This window comes from Equus przewalskii, chromosome 7, assembly GCF_037783145.1.
Source record: "Equus przewalskii isolate Varuska chromosome 7, EquPr2, whole genome shotgun sequence".
Lineage (NCBI taxonomy): Eukaryota > Metazoa > Chordata > Mammalia > Perissodactyla > Equidae > Equus > Equus przewalskii.
This window is the reverse complement of record NC_091837.1, coordinates 29,281,591-29,296,362: the sequence shown is the minus strand read 5'-3', so window position 1 is coordinate 29,296,362 and position 14,772 is coordinate 29,281,591. Positions and strand designations below refer to the sequence as shown.

At 52.3% G+C, this 14,772-nt stretch overlaps 1 protein-coding gene across 20 annotated transcripts in view; it reads left to right on the top strand.

The window, feature by feature from the left end:
* Positions 1–14,772, top strand: part of RIMBP2 (RIMS binding protein 2) — a 250,446-nt gene that overhangs the window by 88,197 nt on the left and 147,477 nt on the right. Inside the window, exon 1 of one of the 20 annotated variants that reach the window (XM_070627325.1) lies at positions 12,493–12,641. The exons of 17 other annotated variants lie outside the window; for them this stretch is intronic. The gene's annotated coding sequence lies outside the window, so the exon portion shown is untranslated. Of the gene's footprint in view, positions 1–12,492; positions 12,642–14,772 lie in introns of those variants that run through there. 2 more of the 20 variants (XM_070627317.1, XM_070627312.1) reach the window with 2 other exon arrangements.

The window sequence follows — 14,772 nt, the reverse complement described above, 5'->3', positions numbered from 1 at the left end:
AGAACTGTGTGCGAAGTAAGAGTGAGTAGATGTTGAGCAAGGGTCTGAAATGGTCTGGAGAGCAAAACTGCATGGAGGCAGGGACACAGTTTCACAACATCTGCTTTGGTTACTTGGAGGTCCTTCCAGCCTGCTTCTTGGCCAAAGCAGTATGTTTGGGATAGCTACGAAGCAGATTTTCAGAAAGAGGAGATGTAAATGTCAGGTTCCTGTCTGTGTTGGTAAATGCCACCGAATTCCATACTGTGCATGCTGAGTCCTTCTGTTCTGAGGCCCCTCGTGCAGTTTGTTTCTAAAACTGAGGCCTCAGCCGCCCGCCTGCCGAGGCTTCACGCAGCTTTGTCCTCTCCTCTCCACCACGAGGAGGTTTACCCTCCTCGGTACCCGGGAGTCTGTCTTGGAGCCAAAATCTCGAGGTGCTATTTTCCCTTCCTTTCGTCTGGCGTACGAACACATACACCTGTCTCTGACACACCCCTTAAAAGACAGTTTCATGAGCGCATGTCCGCCTTTCTATGTGCAGTGCAGTCTGGAATCTTCTATTCTATTCCATTTTATCCTGTTTCATTGGATTCTGTTTTGTTTACAAAATGCTGGTCATGACCTGCTAAACTGATGGAACAGCCCCATGAGCTGTGCCCCACATTTTGCAGGACGCTTCTCTAGAAAGGGCTCCGCCACAGGTGCCTGTCGAATGGTGAGGAGTTAGGGTTGCAGGTCAGGCAGCTTCGCCGCAGCCTGGCCAGTGAAGCCCTGAGCCGCTGCAGGCGAGGCCCTGCCCCACTGAGCCTCAGTCCGCCGTGGTGAGGAGAGGGAGGGACAAGCAGGCCAGCGTGCCTTCAGGATCTGCAACAGACAACGGGCACTGTCCTGATTGCCCCTCCACAAGGTTGTGGGGACAAAAGGAAATTGTTGGTGTCGCAGGTTTTGTGGATGGGGACAGCCTTCCAGGAGTCCACGTCATCGTAACAGCAGCATTACAGCGATGAAGCGGAGGGCTGGAAGAATTCTAGTGCACGCCGCTGTAAGGAGACCTCATAATGTTGATCGGCTGTTGAATGGAAACCCGAGCTGTAGAGACGAGAACGGGGAGGTGGGAGTTCTGGAGACGCTGGCAGGAGCAGTTCCTGACTGTCTGTAATTCTCTCTCCACAATCCACACTGGAGATTTCGAAACAGCGGTCCCTCAGCTGAGTCCGGCCCCAGGCAGAGGTGCTGCCCTTGACGTGCTCAGTGTTTTAGAAAAGATAATTGCTAACATTTACAAATTGAGAGAATTCACATAAAAGTCAAGGTTTCCAATTTTTCTTGGAAAAAAAATGAGAAGATCTGACCCAGATGATGTAGAATTGCCCACCAAAGCACATAGCCGTAGGTCTCACACGACGTCTAGCCCACAGGGCGTCCACACTCGTTTCTCCTCATCCGCACCTTCTGGCCTCTTCGGGGCTGAACCTCCTTCCCGCTGGGAGCGGTGTCCATGTTTCTCCCTGCAGTTGCAGAAGCCGACCCTTGCTCTGGGCAGTGCCAGAGGGTCAGAAGCTGGCCGGCCCGGTGGTGCAGCAGTAAAGTTCGCACGTTCCACTTTCTCAGTGGCCTGGGGTTCCCCGGGTGTGGACATGGCACTGCTTGGCAAGCCATGCTGTGGTAGGCGTCCCACATATAAAGTAGAGGAAGATGGGCATGGATGTTAGCTCAGGGCCAGTCTTCCTCAGCCAAAAGAGGAGGATTGGCAGTGGTTAGCTCAGGACTAATTTTCCTCAAAAAAAAAAAAGAAGCTCAGTCTCTCACTCAGAGGTTCAGATGTGTCTGTTGAGCATCTGAGGTTGCTCAGCACTCTGCCCACCTCTGAGTCTGTCATGGGGACAAAGCAAACACAACCGTTGTCCCTGGATCTTCCCACTTGGTGGTGGCAGGCGATGTTACAGCAGCTGTTTACAGAGACGTGGAGAGTGCTGGGTGGATGGCCAGGCTGCCCTGAGGGTCAGTGGGAGAAATGGACCAGTTTAACTGGGGGAACCCCCTCCTCAGGGAGGGTAGATCTCAAGTTATTTTACCAGACTCACTAAAAAGGCAATTTTGTGAGATGATGGGCGTGTTCATTAGCTTGATTGTGGCGATCATTTCACAGTGGATACGTGTACCCAAACATCAGTTTGTCCACCTTCAATGGGTACAATTTCTGTTTGTCCGTTACACCTCCATAAAGCCAAACGAAGCCTCCTTGGGGGGTGACCCTTGGGCTGTGGTGTTGGGAATGGCCGGCAGAGGGGACAGCATGGGAAGGAGCAGGTGCGCTCCAGGAGCCGAGGCCGGATAGGGGGGTTTGGAGCCCGTCCTAACGAAGCGGAGCCCGAGGAGGGTTTCAAGCAGAAGAGTGAAGTGACTGGCCCGGTGGTTTGACTCCCTCTGGCTACAGGGTCACAATGAAACCAAGGGCCCCGAGCAGAAGCCTCTGTCCTCTGGCTTCCGGCGATGTTGCAGCCGGAGTCCTCAAAGCCTGCAGGCTCCCGTGTCCCTGAACTCCTGCTGGGAGACCCGCTCCTGGGGCAAAAGGGCCCTTCCCACAGATGCTCCCCGATGGGCGGGCACCGCCCTTTGTCCCCGCCTGCTCCGTGATGCTGGGGGTCCCTCACAGCAAGACCAATGCCAGCACGCAGCGTTGCCGTGACAGCAGAGAGGACGACGTGCTCCTTCCTTCCTGGGTTCACAGTCTCCCGGGCACTGAGACTTAGGGGAGGCTAGACTTCCCTCGGGCTGGCAGCTGCAGGCGGCCATGAAGAAGCTTGCACTGACTCAGCTGCTCAGGTGGACTAGGGCATCCTTAACCGCTAAGGCCCTGGCATAAGCAGGTTATTGCACTGCTGGTCATCCAGCTGTGGAGCAATCACGTGATGGCCTTCCATTTCTCACGTGCCTGTTGAGGAGACACTGGTGATGCCCGGCCCCACGTCCCTGTCCCTGGGTCCAACCCCGAGTTCTCCTGCAGACGCAGTGGAGACCACCTGTGTGTGCTACCAGGCTCCAAGCCAAACACAGTCCCCTCCCCGCTTCTCTGCCTCTCAGCCCCTGAGAACCTGCTCGCAAGTGTGGGGCAGCCGAGAAGGCGAGACTCAGCGCCTCCTCAGGGCTGCGGATAGGCTGCAGGACGCCTGGCTAAACCTGAAGTTCAGAACAACATGTGACGTTGAGCATCTCTGCAGCGAGTTGAATGGTTCCCCAAAGTATGCATCCATGCCCTCGTCCCCAGAACCCGTGCGTGTGACCTTTAGACGAAGGGTCTTTGTGGATGGAATTAGGTTGTGGATCTCTAGATGAGATCATCCTGTTGTATCTGGGCGGGTGCTGGATCCAACCAAGTGTCTGATCAGAGACAAAGAGAAGGCCGTGTCCGGACAGAGGCAGAGGTGGGAGTGCGGACGGCCACCGGGAGCTGGCGAAGGCAGGAAGGATGCTCCCTAGAGCGTCTGGGGGACCATGGCCTGACCACACCCCGATTTCAGACCCCTGGCCTCTAGCTGGGAGAACACATTTCTGTGGTTTTAAACCACCAAGTTAGTGGTCATTGGTTCTGCAGCCCTAGGCCTTCTCGGAGGAGTGACCGGTCATCCTGGGTTATAACAGGACTTTTATTCTCTGATGTCCTCTGAAATACTCGGGTTGTGGGAGCTCCGAAGTTCTCTTTTCTCCACTTTTCAACATCTAGAAGACTTGGCAAACTATGGGCCGACTCTGGCCCACCAGCTGTTTTTGTAAATAAATTTTTATTGAAACAGCCATGCCCATTCACTTCCATACCATCTACAGCTGCATTCGCTCCATGATGGCTGTGTGGAGAAGTTGTGACAAAGTCTCGCTTGCAAGATCTGAAGATATATGTATTGTCTGGCCTTTTACAGACAAAGTTTTACAGGGAGGCTGCTCTCTGTGGACAATGGACTGTCTCTGATTCCAGCTAAGGTGTGCTCGGTCCACGGGAGTCCATCTGTGGGTCGTTCTGGCTTTCCATTAACCTCCTGATTTTTAAGTGAGTTTCTGGTTCTGTACTCAGGACCCAGGAATATTAGGCTGGCTCAGTTTCTTTAGTGGTAGGAGCAGCTAACCCAGTGAGTAGGACCTGCAGGCCCATACCGTGAGGAGAAATGAACCTTGCTCTTGCGTGCGATGGGAATGTGTTGCTGTTGTTTGCTAGTGCTGAGTGCTAGACTCTCCCCCCATTCTCACCCCGGCGGGTTCAGGGGCACCGTGTGCCCAGCGCAACACCCCGGTGGGCTGAGGATTGTTTTGCTAGTAAAACGGAAGGTGGAATCCTTGCAGTTCTAGCCTTTTCTGGGTGATTTTTAGAAATTGCATTGCTGAAACAGTGTCAGGGACAAACTGGAAGGCGAAATTCCCTGGCTGTTCCTGGCGAGAGGCGGTGTCCACGAGGAACACAGCCCAGCTCTGTGTTCGGAGAGAGGCGAGGACCTCTGTCCGCAGACTTCTGTCTGCAGGTGGGAAGCCTTCATTTCCTAACCTCGTCCGTAACCCTTCTTTAGCTGCAAGATTTTCCACTTGGTCTCTAGCCAAACAACGCCTCCTTTCCACTGGCGAGCACTGGCCGCAGGAGCCCTGGAGTGACTGGAAGTCTTACTGGTGCTTTGCTGGAATTATTTTTCCGACAGGGGCCCTGACGGCGAAGCAGAGAGAACGAGGAAGGGCGGGAGTGCGCACTTGTTGCTTTGGGGCTGTCTGGCCTCTGTGCTTTCTCGCCGGGGAGTCTATCATCTGGTCTCTGGGGAAGATGGTAGCTGATTAGGAGCAATTAGGCGTGTTGTCAGTCGGCAGATGGACTTAAGCTTCAGCCGGGGTTGTAGACATAGCATCTTCGCTGGGTTCCTGTCTCCTGGGTGTTCAGTGATGTGTTGAGAACACTCATCGTGACACAGCTTTTCACTGGGTTAGTCGATGGTGAACTTCCCGTTGTGCATTGGTGTGGGGAGTGCCTTCCTGGTGTAGAAGCTTCGACATGGGAAATCTTTTCATGAGTTTCCTGTTGAGATTTATATCTTTATAGGCTTAGTAGGCTTGTATTGCAGTGTCCGAACTCCAACCCGTCCCAGAAACCGACTTGAGAACAGTGGTTCAAAAACACGTCTGCATGTGGAGGATCGAGCGCCTGCCCCTGAAGACTGTGGGTAGGTGGTCTGGGGTGTGGCCCAGGCATTAGAAGTTTTAGGAAATCCTGCAGTGATTCCAGTGTGCACATAAGTTTGGGAACCATGGCTTGAAGGCAGCCTGGGATTTCCCAGGGGGTCAGTTTCTTCATGGAGAGGAAGGGAGCTGCGTGGGGCACTCGCCCCCCGTTAGGGCGCAGAGACAGCCTTCCCTTCCGGCCTCGTCTCCCAGGCCGTCCCCCTGGGGCTGGGCAGCAGGAGCAGAGGGGCAGTTTGTTCCCTCCTGCCGTGTCCGTCACTGGCCCCCCGAGTTGTGGTGACAGGAGTGCCCACCACTGGGCTGGGTCCTGGCTTGGTTCCTCGTTAGCTGTGCCATGTGGGTTGGTTGTCTGACACTCTCTGCTCCAGTTTTCTCCTCTGAAAAGTTCCCTCCTCTTGAGAGACAAGAATTGGACCCACCTGGCAGGGTTGTTACGTGGAGGAAATAAGGTGAAACACAGGAACCGTCCTGCACAGATGGTGAGCTCTCTGCAGGGGTTGGCGTTTTTATTACTCTTGTTTTATAATTACTATTTCATCTTATTATTACTATAATCACTGTTATTAACCTCTCAGCTTTGATTATAGTTAGGTGGAGGAAATAATGATATTTAGAAATATTTGTAATGAGATGGAGGGTTGGGCTCCTGGATTTTTCCAGACTTTATAATGTCGGTGTGTAAAGGTGAGGCCCCCTTGTCGGAGAAGACACAGTAGTCAATCGCTCTGCTCAGAAGACCAGCAAGCTTTTTCTGTTGTTGAGTTGTATGAGTTCTTTATATGTTTTGGAACCTCTTATCAGACACGTGATTTGCAAATATCTTCTCCCAGTTGGTGGGCTGTCTTTTCTTTTTGTCCACGGCTTCCTGTGCTGTGCAGAAGCTTTTTGGTCTGTTGTAGTCCCATTTGTTTATTTTTCCTCTCCTTTCTCTTGCTTGAGGAGACGTAACATTCAAAAAGATACACAGATTGGTGGTTCCCAGAGGGGAAGGGGGCGAGGGGTGGCGAAAGGCGTGAAGGGGCACACGTGTACAGTGATGGATGGAAACTCGACTTTTGGTAGTGAACACGATGCAGCCTACACAGAAGCCGAAATAGAATGATGTCCACCTGACATTTATACAATGTTATAGACCAATGTGACCTCAATAAAATTAAAAAATAATAATTTTTTAAAAAAGGGAGAAAACCAGGAAACGGTCATGCCCTTCTGAGGGGAGAAATGTGCGTTGTGGTCATGCACGTGGGTTCTGCAGGACGATGCCTGGATCTAAGTCCACTCCTCCACCTACAGCCCTGTGACATTTGGCAAAATTCTGAAACCAGCGGTTCTCAGACTGGAGTGTGCGTCCGGGTGACCTGGAGGGCTGGTCACACCCTGGATGGCTAGGCGCCCCCCGCAGCCTCTGACTCGGCGGGTCTGGGTGGGCTGAGAAGCTGCATCTCTAACGAGTTCTGGGTGATGCTCGTGCCATCGGTCCAGGGACCCCACTTTGAGAACCGCTGATTTAAACTGTCTACGCTCCAGGGTCCTTGTTGAGAAAACGGAGTTAACAACAGGACCCACCTCATGCAAAGTGCTCACCGCAGTGGCCGGGATATTGTATGTGTTTGGTGAAGTTTTATTATTATTATTGCACAAAAGAATTTGATATTTGAGATTGTTTTCATGTCAAATCAATAGTGAAAGAAAGACCATTGCATAAGCAGGGTTGGGCTTGAGCCCCTGTCTCACTGACTAGAACAACACATCTGGTTAGACTCCTTCTCCAGACCTCACGTGAGATAAACTCCAGATGGACTAAAGATCGGATGACACAAAATAACCCTAAACCTGTAAACACGCTGGAAGAGTTAATAGGGGCTTTATCCGGAGAGGGAAGTGTTTTGTACCAGGAGGGAGAGGAGCTGGGTGGGCTCGGAGCCGTTAACCGACCCTCTGCCGCGTGCAGGGAAACTGAGACTCACAGATCTGGGTCCCAGCAGCTCCTGGAGAGATGAGCTGTAGGGTGACGAGCACAGGCCACCCCCAAGGCCCTTCACAGAGTGCCTGTCGAGGAGCGCAGAGGAAGATGAGCTCGAGGACTGGGGTTTTAGGGTTGACTGGGGAGTTGATGACGTTCCGGTAGATGCAGAGGGCACAGGGGGTAGTTCAAGTGGAAGCAACTCTTGCAGAAGCAGGATGCCAGGGGTGTTCACATGGGTGCCCAACTCATCTCAGTTTGCCCACGACTTTACTCGTTTTAGCTCTGAAAGTCCCACATCCAGGGACCCCCCTCAGTCCCAGGCAAACCAGTGGGGCACCCTACTTCGTGGGCGGGAGCCCACCTGCCTGGCTGGGGTGCACGGGGCTTGTCAGGGAGCCGCGTGGCTAATGCATGGTCAGCCAGCTCCTGGAGTCATCAGGAGTGACTTGCCTGTGTTGAAGGAGCTGACAGGCACAGGCTCCATCTGGTCTTGGGGCTGCCCATCTCCTCTGGCTAAGGGTTCAGAGGACCCTAGTGGGAGAAATGGGGAGCTTTGTTTGCAGAAATGAAAGGGATTCCTTGAGTGCATAAATGAGTGCTTTTCACTGAGAGCGATTTCTTTTTTAAAAAATGAGTCTCTTTCTACTCATTTTAGTGGAAAGCAAGACAAAACAGAACAAAGGAGCGTGTGTGAATGCTTGTGAACGTGTGTGCGCATGTGTGTATAAGAATCTTTTGGTTAGGGAGGTCACGTTACATCACTAGCATTAGTCGGGTTGCCAGCCCCTGCCGGGGTCTTCCTGGAAGGCATCGTGTGCTTCACTGTCAGTATTGACTGCAGCTGGAATCTTAAGGGACAGTCCCCAGAGATTAGAGTATTGATTTTTCAATTACTGGTTAGCAAGTCCCATCTACACACAGTCACCAGCTTTCTCAGAGAGGGCTTACGACACAAGACCAGTCTGCCGAGCGTTTAACCCAGTGCTTTGCACAAAAGTCTGGAGGAGGTTAATTTGGAAGAAACGCCTGATTCTGTCTTTGCAAATCCCACCCTGAGACTTGCAGGTGCCAAGGGAGAGTTTTAATCACGTCAGGGGCACCAGTTTAATCAAAGCGTGTACTGAATCTCTTCCGTGAGCTCAGCTGTGTGGTCCCCTTGGTGGGTCCCTAGGGGAAGCTCTTCTTCATGGAATTTATTGTTTCTTTCAGGAACAAAACAAGAAGTTCTTATGTTAAACAGGCGATGGAACAATATGGCGCATGTCAGGTGACAAAATGAACATGCTCTGTATGGAGCCAAGTGTCCCCAAGGCATTCAGTCACATGGTATTCAAGTGGCTCTCTCCTGCTCTCCTGAAATCTTTCTGATTCTGAAAATGGGACATCTCTGGTGGCTGCTACCGTGTCTTGGTCGCCTGTCCAACAAGAGCAATCGGCGTTAGGTCCCCTGTGGAGGATGGGTCTGGGGCGCCAGCACGGGGGCAGGCGGTGGATCTAGCTAAGATCTAAAATGGTTGGTTTTTCTTGTGTTTATGTTTATGGTTACAATTTAGAGTAAATGATGCTGGCTCTCCATTTCAGTGCAGCGAAATCAAGTTCCCTGAAAGTGAGTTTCTTTGAGAAAGCGTTAAAGGAGAGCGAGTTGATTTAAATAAAAAGTATTTCATTTGAATTTAAGTGAACGGATAGACAGCACGTGGATACGGCACAAATGTGAAGGAGAACCTGCTTGCCTGAGGCTTGGGAAACACTGTTCTGGAACCCAGAGCATGAGAAGAGACTAGAGCCTGGAGAGAGGGGGTGGGAAGTCTTCCTGGAGGAGACGGGACTTGAGCTGGGTTTTGAGATTGGAGAGGATTGGGAATGGTGGGCTAGAAAGGAGGGGAGACATCTCAGGTGGGATGGGGGACAACAGGTACAAAAGCTTGGGACTAGGAATGGTGCTGGAATGTTCTGAGGGCCGAGCAGCCTGGACTGCTGGGCGGGAGGCACTGGCAGGATTGTGTGGGAGGGGGCGGGATCACGGTGCCTCCAAGTGCTGAAAAGTGTGCGGTGGGCAGCTGCTACCCACCTGGGTGTGGGATGGGACGGAGGACACACTTCCCCCGTCTCGTCTCCATCTTAATTTAAAATTCCCCTCAGGGCCAGACGAAGTTATGAAATAGGATGATTTAGCAGGAGACCGTCTGGATCACAGTCCCTGGCTGGTCACGGAGTGTGCTTGTGGTCACCTTCATGACCACTTTCAAAATACTTTTAAGCTACTGAAACACATTTCAGAAAGACGGAGGAAATCGATGATAGAAAGACAGTCAGCCACTCTAAGACTCTTTACCTCGGTCCATTTCCTCTTGGTCTTTTCTTATTGACACTTTTTTAAAATCATCTCAGGGTTTGCAAACTCGAAAGCCTAGGGGGCCAGGTCAGGAAGAGAGATGAGGGGATCCGGCAGCACGTGAGAGAATTGTCGCAAATGCAAGACGGCAGGGAGTGGAGGGGACTGCGGCCACCATAGTCTGCCTTCCATACTAAATTTTCTGGGCTTAGTGTTGCTGCACCTTTTTGAACCCAAGACTGTGGCCCATGCTTAGGGTGACAGCTACAGTGGAAGACGGGATGGGTGGTCCTCCCATGCCGGGAAAGCAACATACATCTCAGCCCATCCTGCCCGATGGACCCAGAGAGGCCAAACTCGAGGCTGGAGCCGGCCATGTTGTCTCCTTCAGCTTTTCGTGAGATCCCGCGAGAAGGGGCTGGGCCGTCCTTCCCTGCTTTTTGTGTTCATCTCTGCCCACCCACCCTTAGCCACACTTTTAGGCTTTTTTCGACATGAAGATCTTTGTTTCCAGGCCCTACCCCTGCCCGATGGCAATGGAAACATGCCATTTTGCAATCTCTTTCCTGGTGTGACTCATTTAGGACTTGGGGCTGCAATTTATGGCATGTGGCGCGTGCATATGCCTCTTGGCTCCTCGGCAGGCCCCCTGCTGCTCGCATCAGCTTGTGCTAAAGAGCTGCCGACCATCTTCCCTGCCTGCCAGCTTAATCCCCATCTCTCTCCGTCTTCAGACCCAGTGAGGCACGGGTTTACCCACCACTTGGCTGGAAGATGAGAACAGTTTGGTTTGATCCTCTTTTTTGGGTGGCTGCTGTGGTCCTGGGTATGAGCAAGTGCACACGCACGTGCACACACAGGGACCATCTGTTGCCTCCGAGGACGCACCGCCCGCCCGGTGCTGCTCGGAACGGAGGTGCCGCCAGCTGAGCTGCGCTGGTGGGTGGGCTGCTCAAGGCTCCGAGGGTGTGGGCACCCGCCGGGACCTCGAGCACAGGGGTGTGGAAGCCGTGGTGTGGACGGCTCTCACATAGCACCCAGGGGAACCGTGCACTACCCTGGACGTGAGCTGTGCAATTTCTCCTCTTCTCTGCTCGTCGTTTCTCTGCCTGCCCCCGCCCCCTCGTCCATCTGTCTTGCCTCCCTGCCTCCCTCCCTCCCTTCCCCTTTTCGATTTTGCTTTAGTCCAATGCTTTACGTTTAAAGATACGGAAAGGTCATGGAGTCTCCTCCCACTTGGGGTAAAATCCAGAGTCCTCCCATGTCCACAGGCCCTGCGTGGCCTGCACACCTCCCCCCGGCCCTCATCTGCTCCCCATCGCCTGACTCCCTCGGCCCGCCGGCCGCCCGGTTCCCCAGCGGCTCAGGCGCACCCTGCTTCAGCGTGCCTGCGCTGCGCTGCTGCCCGAAGGGCCCTGCTCCCTGCACAGCGCCGCTTGGCTCACTCCCTCGTTCCCGCCAGGCCTCGATTCAGATGTCGGGGGGTTCTGGTGAAGCATCTCTTCGGGGAAGAAGACCTGCACGAAACTCTGGAGTTCCGAGTTTACCCACTTCCGTAGTATAAATACTCCCACTGGGATTATTTCAGGTCACCGGGCGACTTCACTGAGCGCGGCGTTGGGAAGAGGTGCGCAGACCCGGCTCACCTGCATCACTGCTGGCCGCCCTCTCTGTCCGATTCTTTCTCCATCTTCTTTACTCTGTTTGATTTTTATGGTACTTACCACCTCCTGGCGTATTATATCGATCTGTTGCCTGTCCCTCCCCCTCATGAGAACAGGAGCTTTGTATGTTCTGTGCATTGCTGGAGCCGCAGTGCCTAGAATAGTGCCTGACTGAACAAACATCCAACTGCAAGCATTCGAGAAATGGGAACTAAATATTAAATATAAATACAATATAGCATGCTTTGTAGCAGTGAAAAAAAAGCCCTGGAAATGCTTTTTTTTTTTTTTTTTTTTTGCTGAGGAAGATTGTCCCTGAGCTAACATCTGTGCCAGTCTTCCTCTATTTTGTATGTGAGCTGCTGCCACAGCATGGCAGCTGATGAGTGGTGTAGGTCCTGCCCAGGAACTGAACCTTGGCTACCAAAGCAGAGCATGCCAAACCCTAACCGCTAGGCCATGGGGCCGGCCCCAACATTTTTGTCTTTTTATTGATAAGGGACTTGGCTTCACCTGGATTGAAATTTCATGTGTGTGTTGCTTAGACTTTTGGATAGTTGAAATCTACTCCTGTGTCAGTCTGGAAAGTTTAGATCTGGCTGTAGAACTAACATTCCCCAACCTCAGACGCTTATTTCTTGCTCAAGCTGCATGTACATCCCGGGTGGCAAGACTCTGTGCTCCCTGTTGTCCCTCAGGGACCCAGGCTGGGCTGGCAGCCACCATCTGAAATGTTGCTGGCTACCCTGCCAGAGGCATATGACCTTGGAGCACCTGGCACCAGCCGTTAAACCCTCAGGCACAGAAAGTGGCACCTGCTGCTTCTGCTCACAGCTCATTGGTCGGAACTTGTCACATGATCCCACCCAACTCTGGGGTCCAGGAGTTCAGTCTTTCCTGTGAGCAGAAGGCGAGAGAGCCAGCCCCTCTTCGTGGCATGGCTGACGGCCCCTGCGCCCCAGAGGAAAGTAGGCTTGTACACAGGAGGTGGTCTGAGAGCAGTGTGGGAGGCCCAGCGGGGATGCTGCCACGGCTTCCAGGCACCCTCTCGAGTGCCCAGAGAGAAAGTCACAGATCACCCGTCCACACCTGCCTTAGGCCTCAGCAGTTTGGGTCCCCATGTGCTTTTGAGGTGCAGCTTGTGAAACTGCCTATGGGGCTGGACCTTCGAGACTCAGTCTGAACTCAGAGGGGCGCGTCTGTAAAAGTACCTTACATACACACATGCGCGCGCGCACACACACACACTTGGAATTTACTTATGTAAGAAATAAAATTATAGCAATAACAGAAATCCTTTAAAAGGAAATAATTGGCCCCGGAATTCCCTTACCTCTTTGGGAACAGAGCAAGATGAGAATTAGACTCTCCAGTGTGAGGATTTCCTTGAACTGACTGGGGAAGAGGAGCTCTTCCCTCTGGGTCTGTGTGTCTGGAGCTGGTGGCTCACCCACTTGGACTGTTTCCCTGGGCACTGAAGGTAAGAGAAACGCGTGGCTGCCACTGCAGGGGCGGCTCGCTCTTCTTTTCCAAATGCTGCGTCTTGAATTTATTTCTCTCCAATCTGAAACAATGCAGTGTGTAGGATGGGATTTTATTTTAATCCATTTGATGGATTTTTTTTTATCTGACCTTGGTGATTTCCTTGTTTGCTAGTTGCGTTTAACTAGAAATCCTTTTGAAGGGAGAAAAATTAAAGCTTGATCTTATTACAGGGGCATCACCCTAGCACAGTGATAATCCATTTAAGTGAAAACTCACCGGAAGGCGGCAGACCTGGTTGTTTAGATCTCTGCTTGCCGTTTCATTCCCTTCAGAAATGGCAACTCTTTCTTCTCGTTTGCTTCTGAATTCCATCCCGTGCCTGCAGAGACGTGGGCAGAGGCTGCAGAGAGCCGAGAGGCAGGCGGGCACGGGGGCGACTTGAGCTGAAGGAATTTCTGCTTCGAGCAGTTGGCTCCGAGTCCTGGAGCAGCCCCAGAGAGGTTTCAGAATTACCCACAGCTCACAGTTCTGCGGCATGGCAGGGCCGCCCAGCTCCGCTGCCCGTGTTCTCTGCCTGCACCCCCACTGCGCTCCCCCAGACCACTCCCCGTCACTGGGGACCAGAAACAGGCGTCCGCCCTCAGCAGAGCCCTGAGTCCTGCCCCCTCCCTGCTCTGTTCTGGAGCCGGTTCCCCAGATTCTAACAGAAGAACGAGGAAGCAGAAGGGGAAAGAATTCTTTTAAGACCCATTGCGGATGTCAGATTAGACCTGGCTCATGGGAATCGCTCATTTATTTATATGGCTTACCGAGATCTCCAATAAACACCACCCCCCACACACACCCGCGATCATCTGTCTTTAAAAGCATTAAACCAATAATAAAGAACATTTTTTAAATAAAGGAAGTTATTTATCACTGATCCTACCCCAAATCAGCAATTAACTTTTTCTCATCTTCTCTATGCTCCATGAGTCTTTTTCATATAGATATATTCATAGGCATGTATATATGTATTTGTATATATTTTTTTCTTCTGACAAGGATGTTGCCCAGAGTGCCTACAGTGTGTTCTTGCTAGTTTCTTAGGTGTTGGCAGCTGTCTCTTGCACGCTCCGACCGTGTCTGGGAGGCGCTGGATTCCTTTAATGGATCCACCTGGCTGGGGTTGCTGGTGGCCCTTGAGGAAGGAGCGTTGGTGCGTGGCTGCAGCTGCTGTGGGCGGTTCCCATGCTCTGTGGGGACAAGGACATCTGGGCGGTGGGATTCTGGATTTCTCACCACTAGCTTTCACACCCTCCGGCCCCCACTCCTACCACCAGCTCCTGCCTCGCTTTGGATCGTCCCGGCTCCTCAGACAAAGCCCCTCGGCCACCTCCCGGGGTGTGGAAAATGACTGCGGTTGATTTTTATTTCCGATGGCATTTTTTCTCAGTCTCTGCTGCCTGGTCAGCCCTAAGCCCCATGAAGGCAGGGGCTTTGCCTGTTTCCCCCCGTTTTGTGTTCCTAGCATCTGCAGCATGTCCAACACACGGTAGACACTCAGTATTTGCTGAATTGTCAGTTTTTCTACCTACTTAAAAAAACTTGGCTGCTATTAACTGCTGTGATCCCCCTTTCATCGCTGCTGTTCTTTTTATTATGGGACTTTGTTGATTTTTCCTGGTGATCATCATCATAATGGAAGGGAATTGAACGCTTAACAAAGGCTGGGTGCTGTGTGGAACACGTGCTCTTCTCGCGGGGTTCTTATAACTTCGTGTGGTGGGGACTCCCTGAGGGGCGGACGAGGACATGGGCCGCTTAGAGACCTTTCTAAGATCGCGCACAGGACAACTGTAGGAGCCGCTACTCTAGTTCACGTCTCTCTCGAATTCCAGGGTCCCGTCTCTTGATTCTTGCGTTACACTGCTTCTCGTTTCATGCCGCACTTCTGCAGGCAGTGCTTGTCGACATCTCTCTCCTTTCCAAAGCTTAGTCCATTACGAGGTTTTAATGAGTCGCGGGGAGAAGGAAGAACAGGAGTGTGTCTTTCCATCAGGCAAACCCGTGCGTTCTCTCCCACAGGGTCCGGATTTCAGGAACTATTGAGATACGTCATTTTGAGGCAGATGTGGTGGTGGTCT